The sequence below is a fragment of the Euphorbia lathyris genome, chromosome 6 (assembly GCF_963576675.1).
Source record: "Euphorbia lathyris chromosome 6, ddEupLath1.1, whole genome shotgun sequence".
Taxonomy (NCBI): Eukaryota; Viridiplantae; Streptophyta; class Magnoliopsida; order Malpighiales; family Euphorbiaceae; genus Euphorbia; species Euphorbia lathyris.
This window is the reverse complement of record NC_088915.1, coordinates 91,247,250-91,263,019: the sequence shown is the minus strand read 5'-3', so window position 1 is coordinate 91,263,019 and position 15,770 is coordinate 91,247,250. Positions and strand designations below refer to the sequence as shown.

The window sequence follows — 15,770 nt, the reverse complement described above, 5'->3', positions numbered from 1 at the left end:
ATTATAAGTTTGGAACCAAAGCTATAAAATTTTAGCAAATCTGTGTAGTTGCAGCTATTCCAGAGCTCATAGATCACGTATAAATTATACGATATAATGTTCGCTCTTGGTATTTATTACCATCTGATTGAATCCAGATTCGAGCCAAGAAGTCCCCTTGAAAAGGTGGACCGGTCAATTTCTCCAATCAACTGTTTTTTCCCTGCAAAAACTTTAAACCTTGTCCAAGAGGAAGGATCTCCTATCTGTTGCTATCAGCAGCTTTTTCGTTGTCATGTAGTTAAAAACCTATCGCAGCAGTCGTATTGTCTCTAATTATCTGTGACTTGAGTTATGATTATATGAAGATAAATGCAGAGTACACTACATAACACTAATTTACTCTACATTTCAACAAACAACAACAACAACAACATTAAAGCCTTAGTCCCGAAATGATTCGGGGTCGGCTAACATCTGCATCTCAACAAACATTCAGACAAATTAGTTTCGCATTTTGGTCTTTGATTAATGGAATTTGAAGTTGTGTTAATTGGTTCATGCATTTGGGCCTCACCATTTGCTCATACAGATCTAAAAACAGTTATCTGTCACTATTTTTCTGTTTTAATATACTCTTAACCCTGATGGTTTTTTCTTCAAAAAAAGAAAAAAAAAACTCTGATGGTCTCTGGCCTAGTTACCGTCCGTTTGTGAGAGGCTTGGAAGCTCAAATGCTTTCAATTACTTATGATGAGGTGTATGGGTTACTTTTGAGTGAGGAAGTCCAGATTAATAAGGAGGCCAAAGCATAAATCTCTCTTATCGCACCATCTGTTCAGTATGCAGCTGACAGAGGGTTTTCGCCATGAGGTCGTGGCCGTGGACGGACAAGCAGCGGAGGACGACAAAAAGGACAACATCGCAATCAGTCATGTAATGGCAATTTCGGCTATGGCAACTATGGATACCCTATATCGACTCAACGACAATATGGAAATCAGGGTAGGACGTTTGCTCCCTCAGATTCTCACACCTTGACATGCTACAGTTGCTAAGGAAAATGGCACATCTCTCACAGTTGCTCTTCACCTACTTATTATCAACGAAATTGCAGCATTCAGAATTCGTAGTCTAATCTTGCCGCCAACCATAACCCTCCCTCCCCATCAGTCATGGATTATGGATCTAGGAGCTACATATCATCTGACATCAAATCTGGAAAATCTCAATCTCCACTCGGAATATCAAGATTCTCGCACCTTGACATGCTACAGTTGCTAAGGAAAATGGCACATCTCTCACAGTTGCTCTTCACCTACTTATTATCAACGAAATCGAAGCATTCAGAATTCGCAGTCTAATCTTACCGCCAATCATAACCCTCCCTCCCCAACAGTCATGGATTATGGATCTAGGAGCTACATATCATCTGACATCGAATCTGGAAAATCTCAATCTCCACTCGGAATATCAAGGTCTTGAAGAAGTCATAATTGGTAACAGTTCTAAACTCTCTATTCACTCGGTGGGTTCATTTAAATTTCTTTAACTGCTTTTAACAATATCTTTGTTGAATTCTTTCCTGACTATTTTTTTATTAAGGATTTGGCAACGAAGGAAATCATCCTCGAGGGACAGAGTAAAGATGGGCTCTACTACCTACCAATTTCTTCTCCAGTACCAGTTCAAATATAAATTTAGTTGTCCTAGCATGCTTGTTTGGGTCATGTAACTGTTCCAGTAGTTTGAAAATTATTAAACTCTAATGTTATTGTTTCTTCTAATAATAAAACCACCTCTCTTTGTGAGGCTTGTTCAATGAGCAAAAGTCACAAATTGCTTTTTACTCGTTCATCTTTTGTTGCTACTAAATCGTTTGAATTTATTTGTTCGGATGTATGGGACCAATTAGAATTGAATCCTTTGATGGCTATTCGTATCATATGGTATTTTTTTATCATTATACCAAATATACATAGATTTATGTGCTGAAAAAGAAGTCAGATGCGTTCAATGTTATCATATGTTATCATAAAGTTTCGAACCAATTGTGGAAAAATATTTTGGGGTTTCAATTTAAATGTTTCAATCTGATTGGGTTCCAATTAAAACGTTTCAATCTAAGTATCATGCTTTGACTACTTATTTGTCTTAAAAAGATCTTCATGTCCATACACCCTTGAACAAAATGGCTGTGCAGGAACTGGAAAGAAGGGAATTCACTGGCGATCTTGGGTCCGTCTCTGTATTCCAAAAAAGTTTGGTGGAATGGGTTTTAGGAAGTTACATCACTTCAACCTGGCTCTTCTTACAAAACAAGGCTGGAGACGGTTAACAAATCCAGATTCTCTTGTGGCAAAGGTTTATAAAGCTTGATATTACCCTAATACAACCTTTCTTGAAGCATCGCTCAAACACAACCCAAGTTTTGTGTGGTGAAGCATACTCGCGGCTCGGGATTGGGTAGCTCAAGGTGCTCGTCGAGCCATAAAAAACGGAATGAGTACTCGGGTGTGGGGCGACCCGTGGCTGCCAGCGGCTAATCTGCTTATTGAATCTGAGATGGTGAGCGATATGGCTGAGACTGTGCTGGCAGATCTTCGGTGTACACATACTGGGAAGTGGGATGAAGATATCTTGGCCGATCTGTTTAATGAAAGAGATTGCACATTGGTCCGAGTCATTCCCCTTCCTCGGCAGATCACATCGGACTCCTGGTACTAGTATTATGAAAAGTCTGGGGTATATAGTGTGAAGAGTGGTTATCGCCTAAATCCATGCCCCTCTACTGATGTCCTGAATGTGGCCTGGAGTTCTATTTGAAATCTTATGGTTCCACCGAAGGTACGTATTCTCCTGTGGAGAGCTTATGTAGATTGTCTACCTACAAGAAGGGAACTTAACCTCTGACGAGTTCCAATTCAGACTCTGAAGACATTTTCCATGCTTTGGTTCGATGTGAGAAGGCCAGGGTGGTGTGGGATTTTTCCAGGATCGAGGATATTACTGCCATAGTCCTTTGCTTTAAACAAATTTGGGAAGTAGTGTGTCAATCCAGCAACCGCTGCACCATGGAAGAAACGGCGATGCTATGTTGGTCGATTTGGCAAAATCGCAATAACTAGACATGGAACCAAGCGTTCTCCCCGACACCAGTGCTCTTTAGTAACGCGATGACTCTGAAATCCCGGTGGCAGCAGTCCCTTCTTTTATGTCAAAAATATGTGCCATTTGGTCATGTCTGTTGTTCATGATGGTTGCCTTCGCCGATAGGCAAAATCAAGAATTTTTTTGATGCTGCTCTGTTTGCTGATAGGAATCTTATAGGATTCGGTTGGATTGCTTGGGATGAACCTGGTTATTTTGTGGCCTGTTTTAATGAAATTCTGCAGTGCAGCCAGGATGCTCTACTCGTCGAAGCTCTGGCATGCCGAGAGGTACTGAGCTGGATTAAGGATCATGGCTGGAGTGACATTTTGGTTGAAACTGATTCCCAGCTCTTGGTACAAGGGTTATTATCTAATACCCCTAATTTTTCCACTCTAGGCTTTATTATCGATGACTGCAAATCTTTATTAAAATATTTAGCTAACCGTAATGTCAGTTTACTGCACATGTGTTAGTCCTGTTGTAGGCTCTATGTCTGATCTCGGAGTTTGGCTGCACGAGCTGCCTCCTTTTTTTGTGACGCTTTGATTTCAGATCTATAAATATCATCTTTGTCTTAAAAAAAATTCCCCAAAGTTACTAATCTAATACTAATTTCGTCGGTACTTCAAGAATTTTAAAAAGAAATAAAATTTATCGAAATGGCTAAATATGGTTTTAATTGTAATATTCTGAAGTGGCTAAATAAGAAAATAACTAATATTTAATTCCTATTAAATTATGTTCAATCAATCCGAGAACTATTAAATTTCTTTTGGTATTTCTTTTTAAAAATAGAATATTACAACTAAGATCCACTAATTTTTATGGAATTGTAATTGATAAAAAATTAAATCGATTTTGGTTGATTGTAATTAAGATGGGATGATGAAATTGTAATTAATAATGATTTTTATCAATTTTGATCTTATGATTAAATTCCCATCAATTGTAATTAACAAAAAATTTCATTAATTAGAGTTGAGTAAAAAAAATTACTAAAATTATTAATCTAGCACTAATTTTTATGGTACTTCAAGAATTTTGGAAGGAAATAAAATTATACCACAATTACTAACTAGGAAATTAAATCATTGTTTAATTGTAATATTTCGAAATGGCTAAATAGGAAAATAACTAATATTGAATTTCTATTAAATTCTATCCAATCAATTCGACAACTATTAAATTTCTTTTTGTATTTATTTTTAAAAATAGAATATTATAACTAAGATCCACTAATTTTTATGGAATTGTAATTAATAAAAAATCAAATCAATTTTGATTGATTGTAATTAAAATGAAACGATGAAATTGTAATTAATAATAATTTTCATCAATTTTTTAATCTTACAGACTAAATTCTCATCAATTAGAGTTAGAACAAAAAAAAAATCTAAATTTACTAATTTAGCAATGATTTCTGTTCATCTTCCTTTATAATGAAATATTAAAATAATTAAATTTGAAACAATCCATTCTTAAGGAAAACCCACTCCTAATTTTCATCCATTAGAGTTGAATTAAAAAAAATTCATCAATTAGAGTTGACTGAAAAAATTCCTAAAAGTATTAATCTAGCACTAATTTTGATAGTACTGTAGGAGATAAAGAGGAGATTTAATAGTAAAAAAAGAACTCAAATTGATATTTTATCAAAACATTAACTCAACAACATTTTTCGGATTACTCTAGTCAATGTAGACCCTCACTCTCCTCTACTCTTTTTATATTTCCCTCACTACAATCAAAACAACTCTATATATAATTTATAGAGTTTTAATCAATACAAAAAAACAAGACATATTAATTTGTATGGGCTACCATACTTCATTATTATTGTTTACCCAAAGATAACTTTGACTAACATGTGTCAAAGCATTCACATGATTATATATTTATTTATTATTATTTTATTTTTTTTAATTATGAAATTTAAGTTTAATATTTTAACATGCCCCCTTAAACTTAATTTGCCATGACTCCCAATTGAGCTCTCAGTTTACTGAACACGTCGTGCTTTAGCGGTTTCGTGAAAATATCTGCAATTTGATCTTGAGTTTTCACGTCCTTCAGCTTCACCTCTTTCTGCTCAATGCACTCTCGAATAAAATGATACCTCGTATCAATGTGCTTACTTCGATCATGGAAATCTGGATTTTTCGCTAGTGCCAGTGCAGATTTATTGTCAATAAAAATCTCTGTTGGATCATTTTGACTCATCTGAAATTCTTTTAGCAATTTCCGGAGCCAAATTGCATGACATACACATGAGGTTGCAGCAACATATTCAGCTTCACAGGTTGACAACGTCACAATCGCTTGCTTCTTCGAACTCCAAGTAAATGCTGTATCACCCAGAAAAAATACAAAACCAGTTGTACTTTTTCGGTCATCCTTGTCACCGGTCCAATCACTATCACAATATCCAACTAATTTGAAGTCGTCAGTTTTTGAATAATGTAATCCCAAATTAGTTGTACCTTTCACGTAACGGAGAATTCTTTTTGCCGCGTTCCAATGTGACACAGTTGGGGCTTCCATGTATCGACTTACTAAGCCGACTGCATAGAGAATATCCGGTCTCGTACACGTCAAATATCTGAGACTTCCGACCAAGCTTCGGAATAATGTCGGGTTGACTCTGTCTCCACCTTCATCTTTTGTCAACTTGATTCCACATTCGACTGGCGTGCTGACGGAATTACAATTTTCCATCTTGAACTTCTTTATTATCTCCTTTGCAAAACCATTTTGAGAAATAAAAATTCCGTCGTCATTCTGCTTCACTTCAATGCCAAGATAATATGACATTAGACCAATGTCAGTCATCTCGAACTCACGAGTCATTGTCTTCTTGAACTCTTCAAACATCTTAGGATTGTTCCCTGTAAAAATGAGATCATCCACATACAAACAAACAAGTAACATGTCTCCATTTTTCACTTTTGCATACAGGGCATATTCATGTGGGCATTTGACAAAACCATTTTCTTGAAAATATTTATCAATGCGGCTGCTCCAGGCTCGTGGTGCTTGCTTGAGACCATAAAGTGCCTTTTTCAATTTTAGCACTTTATTTTCTTGACCTTTCACAATATACCCAGGTGGTTGCTGGATATAAATTTCCTCTTCCAGATATCCGTTGAGAAATGCGGATTTCACGTCCATTTGATGGATCCTCCACCCGTGTTGAGCAGCTACAGAAATTACCAGTCTGATACTCTCTATTCTGGCAACAGGAGCAAAAACTTCATTGTAGTCAATTTCGGGTCGTTGACTGAACCCTTTCGCCACCAATCTTGCTTTATGTCGGACAATTTCACCGTTTGCATCTTTCTTTGCTTTGAACACCCATTTAACTCCAATGGGTTTTTGACCGGCCGGAAGTGATGTCAGTTCCCATGTTTTATTTTTCTCGATCGAATGAATCTCCTCTTCCATGGCTTGTCTCCATTTTTCATCCTTCATTGCTTCTTCTGGATCTGTTGGTTCATCATTAACAAAATGACAATAAAGAGTTAATTCATCATCGAGATTTCTTGTTACATCATAGAGATCTTTAATAGGTATGAATTTTTTTGGCTTTCCGGGCGGATGTTCATCTGAACTGTCTCCATCACTCGAGGACGAACTCGAACTGGACGAGCTTGCTGATGTAGAACTGGTTGCTGGTGTTGTGGTTGCGACTGTGGCTGGTTCTTCCTGATCACTGTCTTCATCCATAAAAGGATAAAAACTATAGCTGTTTTCTTTTTCACCTGTCCAGTCCCAAACTGCTTCTTCATCAATGGTGACATCTCTACTGATTACAATTTTCTGAGTTTGCGGATCGAACATTTTGTACCCTTTGGAATATTCTGAATAGCCCACAAACAAATATTTCTTGCTTTTATCATCTAGCTTCTTGCGTTCTTCATCCGGTACATGGACATGAGCAACACTGCCAAAAACACGCAAATGAGAAATACTGGGTTTTATTCCGCTCCATGCTTCTTGTGGAGTTTGATCCCAAACACTGACAGTTGGCGATCTGTTCAACAGGTAGACAGCACAATCTACTGCTTCGGCCCATAACTCCTTCGGTAAATTTTTGCTTTTTAACATGCTCCTCACCATGTTGAGCACCGTTCTATTCTTTCTTTCTACTACGCCATTTTGCTGAGGTGATCTGGGGACTGAAACAAAATGACGGATTCCATGCTTTTCACAAAATTGCTTGAAAGAGATGGACATGTATTCACCGCCTCTGTCTGATCTGAGTGCCTTAATAAAATGACCACTTTCTTTCTCCACTTGGACTTTGAATTATTTAAATGTCTCAAAAACTTCTGTTTTTTCTTTCAAAAAATACACCCAAGTTTTTCTACTATAATCATCAATGAAAAGTAGAAAATATTTATTTTTTCCCAAGGACTGTGGAGTGATCGGTCCACACACATCTGTGTGAACTAGCTCAAGTGGCGCCTTTGCTCTTAACATGGACTCCTTTGGAAAACTGGTTCTGAATTGTTTTCCAACAAGACATCCTTGACACAGTTGATGAGGCTGGTCAATATGAGGCAATCCGTTTACCATCTGCTTCTGTCCCAATTGCTTCAGTCCTCCAAAATTGAGATGTCCGTACCGTAAATGCCAAAGCCAAGAGGGACTTTGCACACAAGCTTTCAAACATTTGGCCACGTCCGTCTGAATGTTAATTGTGAACATTCTGTTTCTTGCCATGGGTACTCGTGCAATCAGCTCCTTTTTCTCATTCAACAGAAGTAGTTTCCGGTCCACTATGTGAACTTCATAATTTTTCTCCAGTAACTGTCCCAAACTCAAAATATTGCTTTTCATGCTAGGAACATAATAAACATTATCAATAAACTGGTGAGCACCGTTTTTGAGCCGAATAAGAATTGTTCCTTTGCCTGTAATAGGAACCTTGGAGGAATCTCCAAATACAAAATTACCGCGAACGGATTCATAGAGCTCCACGAACATCTTTTTGTCACCACACATATGGTTACTTGCCGCATTGTCAAGATACCATATATTATTTTCATGATTTTCTTGACCTTCGTAGGTAAGTAACACTGTGCCAGTTACTTCCTCATCTTGAATATTATTGGCAGTCTCCTCTACCTCTTTAGGCGGACTCCAACATTCCACCGCGTAGTGACCGTACTTAGAGCAATTATAACATTGAATGTTGGACTTGTCGCGTCCTTCATTCGGCCTCCAGTTTCCTCTTCCTTGACCGCGTCCTCGGCCTCTTCCTCTGCCTCTGGTGAATTGAGTGCTTCTGTCATTGTTGTTGTTGCCGTTTTCATTTCTGCCTTGATTTTTGCCACGTCCTCGTCCTCTACCATTTCCTCCTCGACCTCTTCCGCGTCCTCTGCCGGACTGACTACTTTCGCCATTTTTAAACACAGCCTTTGTTGCTAAGACTTGTTCTGCGGAATCTTCTCTTCGTTTCTCAAACCGCTCCTCTCGTGCTTGTAGTGACCCTACAACTTCATCAACGGACATTTCGCTGATGTCCCTGGACTCCTCCATAGCCACCACTACGTAATCAAATTTTGGTAGTAGTGATCGCAGAATTTTTTCAACAATTCTGGACTCTTCAATTTTTTCTCCGTACTGCCGCATCTGATTTACGACAGATTTTACTCGGGATGAGTAATCACTAATGGCCTCCGTCTCTTTCATCCTCATCATCTCAAATTCTCCTCTCAGCATCTGTAAACGAACTTTTTTCACTTTCTCCTCCCCTTGAAGAGAAACTCGTAGGATTTCCCACGCTTGTTTGGCGGTGGTAGCTTCGGCTACTTTCTCGAACATTAATTCATCCAAACCTTGATGGATGAGAGTAAGCGCCTTTTGATCGCTTTTGCGATTTTTCTGCAGGGTATCTTTTTCTGCCTGTGTCAACGCTGCCTCGTTGGCTGGGACTATGTAGCCTTTTTCAACAATATCCCAGACATCTTGACATCCGAGTAATGCCTTCATTCGAATACACCAACTTGAATAATTGGTTTTGGTGAGCTGAGGGTATTGATAAGGAAGTTTGAGATCGTCTGACATTTTTGTAGGGTTTGTTTTGCGGAAGACTGACTCTCGTAACGTGGCTCTGATACCACTTTGTAGGAGATAAAGAGGAGATTTAATAGTAAAAAAAGAACTCAAATTGATATTTTATCAAAACATTAACTCAATAACATTTTTCGGATTACTCTGGTCAATGTAGACCCTCACTCTCCTCTACTCTTTTTATATTTCCCTCACTACAATCAAAACAACTCTATATATAATTTATAGAGTTTTAATCAATACAAAAAAACAAGACATATTAATTTGTATGGGCTACCATACTTCATTATTATTGTTTACCCAAAGATAACTTTAACTAACATGTGTCAAAGCATTCACATGATTATATATTTATTTATTATTATTTTATTTTTTTTAATTATGAAATTTAAGTTTAATATTTTAACAAGTACTTGGAAGGAAATAAAATCATACCATAATAGCAAAATAGGAAATTTTTAGGTAAATAAGCTAAATCGAAAATTAAATCTTTTAATGGCTAAATAGGAAGATAACTAATATTACATTCCAATTAACTTTTGACTAAAAAAATCCTAAACTTATTAAATTTCTCATGATCTTCGTTCATAATTAAATATTAAAATAATTGAAAATAATTAAAAATAAAGGGATTTAATGTAGTAAAATGGAAACAATCCATTAATTTTGTTATTGACAGTGCCATTATTTCGGTTTCCTTCTTCTTCACGGAAACCCACTCCTAAGTTGTCTTCTGATCTTCTTCTTCTTCATCTGCTAGGGTTTCCACAAACTTCATTACCATTCTGAGTCAAGGAGACTTTGAAGCAAAGGCAACACTTTTTCTTTCTTGGATTCCTAATAAAGGTACGTGTTTTTCAGATTGTTCCTATTTAGTTTGATTTTCCCCCTTTTCTTTAATTTTTTTATGGGGTTTGTTGTAGAGATGAATACGAGGTTTTAAATTCATGGTTCTTATTGTTTCATTTAGAGAGAGCATTATGCCACAATGGTCTTGGTGTTATTTCTTGGGGAATTAAGTATCTAAACATGGAATCTACCATCTTCACCTCTATTTTCCTCTAATTCTGCTTGCTTTTCTTGTTGTTTTTTGTTGAATAGGTAGGAGTTTTTGGGATTGGATACTGATTTTGTAATTTTAGTATGATTTTGCACTTGTTTCTTTAATTTTTTTGGGGTTTGTTCTATATGAATGCTGGGTTTTAAAATCATGATCCTTATTGTTTCATTTAGAGAGAGCATTAAGGGTCTAACCATGGAATCTACCATCTTCAACTCTTTTTTTTTTTTTTTTTTTTTGAATAGGTAGGAGTTTTTGGGATTTCTAAAATTTGATGTTTTTCAGATATTGATTTTGTAATTTTAGTATGATTTTGCACTTGTTTTTATTATACTGGGTTTCCTGAAGAGGATTTGTATGCTTGAAACTCATGATAAAAATTGCTTGTTGTTTCATAGGTTTTTGTTCTAATGGAGAAATTTTCTGACCATATAAAACCGGTTGAGTTAAAGCAAGAAAGCATACGGAAGCATGACCAAGAAACCACCCGAGTGCTCGAACAACAGGATAAAGGAGTTGAACTTAAGTTGAATGAGGTAGAAGAACCACTTGATGGTTCACAATCGAAAAATGAACATATTTCTGTTCTTGGAAAGTGGTTTCAGGACTTCTCTTTGGACCTTACATCAAAAGAAAGACAATTGAATGTGGCTCTAAAAGAAATTGATGGAGTGCTTAATTTGAAAAGGGAAGAACTGGACAGTTGTAATTTTGAAATTGAGCTGAAACAGAAGGAGCTTACCATGAAAAATAACCAATTGAGTACAATTGAAAAGTCGATAGAAGAACGAATTGGGCAGATCAAATCAGAAGATATGAAATTGCTTGGGGTGAAAAGAAAACATGACAAGTGTAGCCTCAATCTTTCTGTGAAAACCGAGCAGTTAGAATCAGCGCAGAAGGAAGTCCAAAAGGTGAAAACTTATGCTGCAAATTGCAATGAAGAACTTGAGCTGAAACAGAAGGGTTTGGCTATGGTAAAGAGTTTGATAAATGATTCCAATATTGAGCTTAAGTTGAAGCAGAAGCAGTTGGATACACTGCAGGGATTGGCCAACGTTCAATTTGCAGAGCTAAAAAAGAAACAGACAGAGGTGGAGTTTCTTGACAAGTCTATTAGTGAGCTCTCATCAAAAGTTGGATCCGAAAAGAAGAATTTGGTTTCTGTCCAAAAGCGCATAAACTGGCTTACTGAAAAACATAGATCAAAAGAAGAAGATTTCAATTCACTTAAAGCAACAATGAGAACCTATTGTAAAGATCTTGAATTGAAAGTGAGGGAATTCAATGCTATTCGAGAATCCATTAGAGAGCAAAATGAAGAACTCGCATTGACGGAAAAGTTACTGAAAGAGAAACAGTTTGAAGCTTGTCTCAAGAATAGGCAGGCACTTAATCTCTAGGTCAAATTCTTGCAATAATAAAACCCATCTAATAAGACGCGGTTTTGCATCTTTCTTAGCAAATAAATATCGTAAAGCTGCATGATCTGTATAAATGATGACTTTAAATCCTAACAAGTAAGATCGAAACTTATCACATGCAAAAACTACCGCTAACATTTCTTTTTCAGTTGTGGTGTAATTTAACTGTACACCGGACAATGTGTGACTCGCATAATATATAACATGAAGTTTCTTATCCTTCCTTTGACCTAATACACATCCTACAGCTAAGTCACTTGCATCGCACATAATTTCGAAAGGTAGATTCCAATTGGGTTTCGATATTATAGGTGTACTGACTAAAGCCGTTTTCAAGGTATTGAAAGCTTTTAAACAATCCTCGTTAAAATCAAAAGTTGAATCTTTCATAAGCAAATTAGTAAGTGGTTTGGAGATTACAGAAAAGTTTTTTATAAACCTTCTGTAAAAACCTGCATGACCTAAAAATGATCTTACTCCCTTAACAGTGGTTGGTGGGGGTAATTTTTCTATAACCGAAGTCTTTGCTCTGTCCACTTCTAAACCTTTTTCAGATATCTTATGACCTAAAACAATTCCTTCGTCTACCATGAAATGACATTTTTCCCAATTTAATACTAAATTCGTTTCCTCACATCTAGACAATACTTTATCTAAGTTCTGTAAACATGCATCGAAAGAATCTCCATAAACTGAAAAATCATCCATGAAAACTTCCATTATATCTTCAATGAAGTCATTAAATATTGCTGTCATACATCGTTGAAATGTTGCTGGTGCATTACATAGACCAAAAGGCATTCTCCTATATGCAAATGTTCCGTAAGGACACGTGAAGGTTATTTTGTCTTGGTCATCCTGGTAAATGTAAATTTGAAAGAATCCGGAATAACTGTCTAGGAAACAATAAAATGCATGACCGGCTATCCTTTCGATCATTTGATCAATGAAAGGTAGAGGAAAATGATCTTTCCTAGTTGCTTTGTTTAGGTTCCTATAGTCTATACAAACCCTCCAACCAGTGGTGGTTCGTGTAGGTATCAATTCACCTTCGTCATTCCTTACAACAGTTATGCCTCCTTTTTTGGGTACACAATGGATTGGACTAACCCATTCACTATCCGAGATCGGATAAATGATTCTATTGTCAAGAAGTTTAGTAATCTCATTTTTTACTACCTCTTTCATGTTCGGATTTAAGTGTCTTTGCCTATCCTCTTTGGGTGGCTTATCCTCTTCTAAGTGAATTCTATGCATTACGATACTAGGATTAATTCCTTTTAAGTCTGAAATTTGCCATCCCATACTTCCTATCCTATTTCTAACAATTTCTTTCAATTTTTCTTCTTGATCATTTGTTAATTTGTTAGAAATAATTATAGGTAGAGAATCGCCTTCGCCTAAAAAAGCGTACCTCAAATGACTGGGTAACTCTTTAAGTTCTAATTTAGGGGGTATTACAATTGAAGGCGGAACTGGTCCATCTTCTCGAATCAAAGGCTCTGGGTCCGTATCTTCTAATTCCTCACCTATTATAGGTTCAATTATTTCTTCACTCTAAATAACGGCATTGACACATTCCTCGACTAAATCAAGTTTCATACAAGCGAATTCCTCCATAGGGTATTTCATCGCTTTGTTCATATTAAACTCGATCTTATCTTCTCCTATTCTTAAAACTAGCTTCCCTTTCGACACATCTACTAGAGCACGTCCCGTGTTTATAAACGGTCTATCGAAAATTAAAGGACAATTTACATCATATGCAAAATCTAATATAACAAAATCGGTAGGAAAAATAAATTTATCGACTTTGACTAAAACATCTTCAATTATACCATATGGTTTCTTAGTGGTTTGATCCGCTAATTGCAAAACCATATTGGTACGTTTGATATCTTCTTCTAAACCTAACTTGTTAAAAATAGACAACGGCATTAAGTTTATACTTGCTCCTAAATCACAAACACAACTTGGGAATTCAATATCTCCCAACTTACACGGAATAGTAAAACATCCGGGATCTTTGAGTTTAGTGAGCAAATTACTTGACATGATTGAACTACAGTCTTCAGTTAACGAAATGGATGAAATTCCTTCCCAACTGATTTTCTTTGAAATTAAATCTTTTAAAAACTTACCATAGTTAGGAATTTGCGTGATTGCATCCATAAACGTTAAATTGATGTGCAAATTTTTAAGTTTATCCAAAAACGTTAGAAGTTGTTTGTCATAGTCCTTATTTCGGACTTTGTGCGGAAAAGGTGGTTTGGGTACAAAAGTTTTGGTACTTGTGTCAAATGGTGAACTATTTGTGTTTAAGATATCTTCTTTGGACTTTGGTAAATCAGTTCCTGGTAATGTTGCATCTTTGGGCATTTTCGGCCCTTGATAATTTTTCCCTGAACGAAGAGTTATAGCCTTCACATGCTCTTTCGGATTTTCTTCCGTATGGCTGGGAAGACTTCCCTCTTTTCGGGATGGTATTGATTTAGCAAGTTGACCAATTTGAACCTCCAAATTATGGATGCTAGATGAGTGGTTTTTAATAAGAGATTCGAATTTATTTTCGATCCGTTTAAAACCATCGTCGTGATTACTTATTTTTCCACTGATAGCATCTATAAACTTGTCGATTTTAGAAGATAAAGTGCTAATCGTATCTCTTGACTGATTTTGATAATTAGTGGTACGATTTTGATTAGCACTTGCATTATTGTTATTTTTATCTTTCCAGTTAAAGTTAAGATGATTCCTCCATCCAGAATTATAAGTATTAGAATAAGAATTATTAGTTTGGTTTTGCCATTGGACAAAATTTACCTGTTCGATCTCACTCATGTTTTCGTAATCCACATCCGTTTGGATTGGATTACCTTTAGAATCACACGGTGCCATAAACCTGTCAATTTTGTGCGATAAGGCAGAAAATTGGGCTTGTAACATCACGACTGGATCAAGTTCAACTATACCTTTAACTGATGGTGTGGTTGAGGATGATGGTTTTGCCACCGGTATATGTCCACGTTCCGCGGGCCACATACTGCTGTTGATTGCCATTTCCTCCAAAAGTTCTCTTGCTTGGGCTGATGTTTTCTTCATAAATAGCCCTTTCGACATAGCATCTAATGAACCCCTAGTTGTAGGATTTAGTCCATTGTAAAATGTTTGCATTAAAAGTTCAGTGGGTAATTGGTGGTGTGGGCATAAACGTTGAAGTTCTTTAAAACGTTCCCAAGTCTCATAAAGAGTCTCATTATCATTTTGAGAAAAAAATGTTAACTCTTTTATGACTCTTGCGGTTTTTGCTAAAGGAAAATATTTTGATAAAAATGCTTGGGCTAATTGTTCCCAAGTGGCAAAAGTTGCGGCTGGCATAGAAGTTAACCATTCTTTGGCTCTATCCTTAAAAGTGAAAGGAAAGAGGCGAAGTTTGATTGCTTCTGCAGTCACATCTGCGATTTTAAAAGTGTCACAAATTTCAAGGAAATTTGTTAAATGGGTGTTAGGATTTTCGTTAGGTAACCCGTAAAATGTTACATTATTTTGCAACATATTAAGCAAAGCTGGCTTAATTTCAAATTGGTTTGCGGTGATTCTGGGTCTAACGATACTATTGGTTACACCGGCCACACCTGGCCTAGCGTAATCCATAAGTGTTGGTGGATCTGCCATTTTTTCTGGCTGGTATATGTTTTTACTGGAGTCTTATTTTTGTTTTTCTTGCTCTTCCTAATGGTTTTCTCAATTTCTGGGTCTATAGGGTCTGGTACAATGCCTGAACTTCGAGAACTGCGCATGAACCTGAAAATCTTACACGAACCGAACTACCTACAAAACAGAATTTGAAAAATAAATAAATTAGTAAATTAATAAATTGCAAAAGTTAAAATAATTATATTTAAACCTAGATTCGAAATCAAACACGAAAAATCTAAAATTTTGTCAAAAATTTTGGCGTTCCCCGGCAACGGCGCCAAAAAACTCGTTGAGCGATTTCAGCAAGTGCACGGTATACGCTTGTAGTAATAAAAGATATCGAACCCATAGGGAACGCTTTTTAACTAAAAACTTATTTA

General features: G+C 36.4%; 1 non-coding gene across 1 annotated transcript; it reads left to right on the top strand.

Moving 5' to 3' along the window:
* The first annotated feature begins 14,881 nt into the window (after nucleotides 1-14,881).
* On the top strand, nucleotides 14,882-14,988 carry LOC136234358 (small nucleolar RNA R71). The gene has a single exon (XR_010691245.1). It is a non-coding gene; the product is annotated as a small nucleolar RNA R71 (small nucleolar RNA).
* The last annotated feature ends 782 nt before the right edge of the window (nucleotides 14,989-15,770 follow it).